Raw genomic sequence first — 5,607 nt, 5'->3', positions numbered from 1 at the left:
TCAACTTAATATAGCATAGAGCAGCAGAAATGTTCACTGCGCCATCCGTAACGCGCAGAATTCGTTCGAAATTGTTTAAATATCGCCGCTATCAGTTCCGACGAAACTCGCCGTCCATAAAATTCCATCAGCGAAGGAGCGAATTAGTTCGGGACATAAAATCGTACGAGCCGTGAAAGAAAAGTTCCGAGCGGATCGTTCGCCGCCCGCGGCGGGTTTGACCCGATTTTCCGGAGTTTCCGTGATGGTGGCAATAAAGGGGGGGTGGAGTAGAGGGTTTCGACGAGTCATTAGGCGATCGTTACAGAGGGGCGACAGGTGCATGCACTCGCGTTTCACGGTATTATAACACTGGCTCCGTTTGATTTTCACCCGTTTTACACGCGTGTCCCGCGCGCATCTGCGCCCCCGTAGCGTCGTAATTCCGGCGGCCGGCCGGCCGAATTTTCAAGGAAATTACTCCGGCGTCCGGAGTGATCGGTAATTGATCGGTTCGACCGACCGTGACCAGCGAATCCTTAAACGGCGGCTGGCGAAGGGTTAACAGTTCGACGGGAGAAAGAAGCCCGGTTGACCGCGTTAACTCGAATTTCACTCTTCGCTGTTTTACTTTATTTTACCGCGAGTCTAATCGATAGAGCCGAACCGTGGAAGCGCTTCTGGCGCCGACATTCATTTCGTCGCGAACACTTGCCAAGAATTTTCAAAGTTCTTTTTATTCCTCGAACTTAACGCGTGAATTCGGCTGGCGAAAGTTTTACGGGACGGCGGCTGTCGAGCGCAAATTTATTGCCGCGAAATAACTGCTCGAAATGTCGCTAATAGGAAGATTAGAAAAATTTGTTTATAATTTTGTTAATAAGTAGTTAATTTATAATTTTGTTAATAAGTAGTTAATTTATAATTTTGTTAATAAGTTAGTTAATAAGTAGGGAATAGAGTTTATGGATTAATATATATATATTCGTCCGGTAATTTTAAGCGTAGCCGTTAACATAACCTTAATGTTATCTGTAGAAATGATACAGTCGGATTAAATATTCTAATTTTGGAAGAAAGGACCGTATTCACCGGCGACGTTATCTAGCATAGTGCCCTCGAGGAGGAAAGGAAGACGTCGGGAGAAAATCTCCGTACGCGACACGCGCGAAATGCCACAAGTGCGCAGGAGATTCTCTAGCCCCGCGCGCCCGGCCGGTGTCGCGTGTAACAGTAAAATTTCATGATGCAAATGAGCATCTGCCGCATCCACGGCGCGCGGGGATTGATTTACGAGCTCGGCGGGCTCGTAACACGGCCCTTGCGCCGCCGCGTGCATTTACATAATATACGATGATTCGTTAAAACTTCGGACATCGACGTTGCCCGTCGTCAGCCGATACGTCAAACTTCTGTTTTGCATCATAGATTCGCCGGTGTTTCAATCTTCTACCTTTGTCGTTTATAGGTTAGGTATATATGTATATGTATATAAAAATAAAAATTTAATACTGGGATAATAAAAATTTAAAAATTAAATGCTAGGATAATAAAAATTAAAAAATTAAATACTAGGATAATAAAAATTAAAAAATTAAATATATAATATTAATTAACGCTAAATGTGTTAAATAGAATTTAATTCATTCCGTGTCACGTGTACCTTTCGTAGCACAGGCTTAAATAGTTATTCAATGGAAAAAAATATTTTATGACATGTTGGAATCCAAGAAATAATTTTCACCAAGAGAGTAGATCTATAATAAGTTTGCTTCATAGTTATGTTGACAATAATTGATAAATAAATATAATATATTGATTTTTAAAGCTTCAATTGACCAGAATGAAGAGTCGATTAAATATGACTCAGTACGGAACGTGTTAATAAATTATAGTATATATGTATAGAATTTATATATAATGTAGAATTATATTACTAAAAATACTCAGAAATTTTTTTAGCAAATCATGTTCAAGGTTATGTACCATATTGTATCACTAAAATTTATCGAGTGTCCTTTTGCTGGACAAATTGTAAAAATATTCGGACATAATAAAAGTTATGTTACAATAAATGAACTGCAATTGACTAACTAAATAAATATATGAATATATTTTGAAGTCGAGAAATTTAGTATAGAATTTATACTTCTTTAACTGGAAGAAGCAATCTCTCGCCTAACTTTCGCCCAACATTTCGACTAACCTATAGCAAAGTGATCGTAACATCACGATCACGGAATAATATTCGTAACGCAATTGAAAGTTAGTTACAGATCGAACCGTCCGCAACCATTTCCCTTGATTGCCTCGAAGCCAGCCGCGAGACGAAAGACAGAGGGCGTCCGCGATGCCGAGGGGGATTCAATTTTGTCGCTAGCTAAGGTCGAATCGTGGTTTTAGGCCGCGAATATCGGCTAAGGCAAGTCTCTCGGTGGTTTTAGGCCACGGATATATATCGGACCCTCCGTGGCCAGCTGAAGCCCCTGCCCCACAATTGCGGTTTATAACTGGTCCAAAGGGTGAGCCCTTGTCCTCTCTCTCTCTCTCTCTCTTTCTCCAACCTCGGCTCGACAATGAACAATTCCCTTTTAATTTTTTTTTCTCTCACCCGGCCGCAAATGACAGAAACTACTCTCGCCTAGGGGCGGCCGAAATTAACAGGCTATTTCACGGTTCTAATTGTAATAAATTGCGGAATCGCCGTACCTCTGTATCGACCTTTATGCGCCTTTTGTGTATAAGCCACCCCTTTCTAGCCGTCAAGCCTAGTTTCTTAAGAAATTGAAACGGGAACGTTTCCGTGTATCGATCGGACGGTTTATATATATATATAAGTACATAGAAAACAGTCGACGTTGTAATCGATGCCTGACCGAAGGTCATTAGCGACCCGCGCTTCGTAATTATTGCTTGACATTTGATAATTTAGGATTTTTAGAAAAGAATGGAGAAAAAATGAAGGAAACGGCTCAAGATTCCAGTATTTTTATTGTAAAAAATCCATTCCGGAATCTGAGCTAAAAATATTATTTAAAATTGTTAAATCTTATTTTAGGAATTTTATTAGTATTAATTTAAAATATTAATTCAAAATTTAATTTTTTAAACTATATTTCATGATCGTGCGATGTGTGTACGGGTTTATGGCAATATTCTGATTGATAAATATAATAACAACTTAATTAGCTAATTATAAAAATTGTAAGATTCATAAAAATATATTTTATTCTTTAAATAAATCTCATAAAACATAATATCATCTTTGTCAAAAATGCATAAACTCCATAGTCTAGCTATAAAGAAATATAATATACAGTATAATATAATATATAATATAATGTATAATATATAATATATAGTTATAACTATTAAACATGCTGCTAACAATAAAGAACTTTTATTTTAACTTCCCATTACTTTCATATTAACTTCTGAATCCTACACATGGTATATATTCAAAACATCAAAATTATTCAAACAATTTCACTTAATTAATATTGACATAAAAGTTGACCTATGAAATTTTATTTACCACCGCTTCCTATCGCGATAAGACAAAAATTCATTTCGTTGCGATCAGAACGAGGGCCGCGTAAATATGAATTTTCGCGTATGTGCGAAAAGTCGCGGAACTGCGAATAAAAAGCATTTTAAATGAAACCGTGTAAAACGATGCTCACGATTTTTAATACCGGTGAAAGGTCGTAAAGATTTGGAAAAAGCCAGCGTTACAGCATTGAAAGTACATAATTGCGTCTGTGTGATATCTCATTAAATGCGCATTCGAGTAGACATAACCTATTTTCCAGACTCCGTATCAGATCGTATATTACAAACTGGAGAACACGCGCGCGAGAGAGAGAGAGGGAGAGAGAGTGATGAAATTCAACCGTATCTTGCCGAGCAATTATCAATTACTTCCGTTAATGGTTTCAAAGGTTATCAGGAATTATTCGCATAATTTATAATGAATATCGAATAAACTGCTCGAAATTTATAAAATTAATATTTTTGGACTAGTTGACGATAGTTAACCCTTTGCACTCCGTTTTCTCCTCTTAGGGGACATCGCAGAATACTTTGAAGTCTAGAATATTTTTATTAAATAAATTATTAAATAAAAATTATAAATTATAAATTATCTATAAGATTTGTATCTGGATTCTGAGAAGGTGTATAGGAATAGAATCTAATTCGATAAATTTACATAAAAATTATTTATTTTTTGGTGACTTAGTATTGTAGGAATATATTTAATAAAAGGTTGTTTAAAATTAGAAAATTATAGACTAGGATAATTAACAGAGGAATATCGATACTGAGAACACTAGCGGCCAAGACTATGGAATCTCGAGAGATCCTCTCCCTTCTCCTCGCGGCACAACAGTACGTATCTACGCGTTTAACACTTTCACTTGCTGTCACGTGATCACACGTTCACTCTTTCTGCTAAGGAAAAAAGGAAATCTAGAAACAGTCGAACATATGAAATAAAATCAATAAATTCATTCATCGAATATTTATTAGCCAACGTGGAATTATTAACGCGCCAAATTACCATTCCCGTATAGTTATTGCAAATCGCGCGTCAAAAGGCATTCCATTAATCCCTCGATGCCGCGATTACAGGAGAAATTTATCGAGCGCCGCGCGGCACCGTCGAAACGATATTATTAATTACATGAAATAATTACAAAAGTGCGCTGCCACGATATGCAGCCTTGACATAACAGTCGGTAGTAACGCGATGCTACCAAGAGCGGCTCAGTGGTCTAGGGGTATGATTCTCGCTTTGGGTGCGAGAGGTCCCGGGTTCAAATCCCGGCTGAGCCCAATTTTTTTAATTCTTTTTTTTTCCATTTCGTTCATCAACGAATCACGGTATCATCGATCCGGCCTTGACACGAGACGCGACGCCGTATTATTTATGCGCGCGAAATTAATATTTTCGCGGAAAACGCGACGTTGTTATTTCTCGTTTCGTTAAGAGATTGATCGACGTTCGTGTAAATAATAAGCAAAAATTTCATTTCTAGAAATGAAATGTTAATTATTATGTATTAAATATTAATATATAGTATTTTTTCTAAATCGAAATAAAATTGAATTCTTCTGTTATCAAAGTCTAGAAATAAATAAAGGCAGTGAATAAAGACAATATAAATGATTGATTAAGGACAAATAAAATTTGGATAAAACAAATTAAATTGTAGTAAGGACAAATAAAATTTAGACAGAATAAATTAAATCGTATTAAAGACAAATCAAATTTAGACAAAATAAATTAAATTGTATTAAGGAAAAATAACATCTAGACAAAATAAATTAAATTGTATTAAGAACATATAAGTGCCAGTCAACGCAGCATGAAATAATCCACAGTGCAAGGGGTTAATAAAAAGGTTCTTTTTGCTTTAGGTAATATTCGATGAGTTTATAGTCAATTTTGTGAAATTTATAACCAATTTCTCGTGCCATACTTCGTCAAACATGGCGTCAAATACAATATATCTCCAAAAAGGTGACACAGCTAGAACGGCACTTTTTCCCAAGTGTCAAGCTTCACTCCGCGCCCTTATTACTTAAAAGGGTTTCAATTCCAGGTCATGGATGACACAGCAGTCA

At 36.6% G+C, this 5,607-nt stretch overlaps 1 non-coding gene across 1 annotated transcript; it reads left to right on the top strand.

The window, feature by feature from the left end:
- The first annotated feature begins 4,743 nt into the window (after window positions 1-4,743).
- Trnap-ugg (transfer RNA proline (anticodon UGG)) lies at window positions 4,744-4,815 on the top strand. The gene has a single exon. It is a non-coding gene; the product is annotated as a tRNA-Pro (tRNA).
- Window positions 4,816-5,607: the final 792 nt, after the last annotated feature.

Source organism: Augochlora pura, chromosome 7 (genome assembly GCF_028453695.1).
Source record: "Augochlora pura isolate Apur16 chromosome 7, APUR_v2.2.1, whole genome shotgun sequence".
Classification (NCBI taxonomy): domain Eukaryota; kingdom Metazoa; phylum Arthropoda; class Insecta; order Hymenoptera; family Halictidae; genus Augochlora; species Augochlora pura.
The sequence above is the reverse complement of the archived record's forward strand: the minus strand, read 5'-3'. Positions and strand labels throughout refer to the sequence as shown.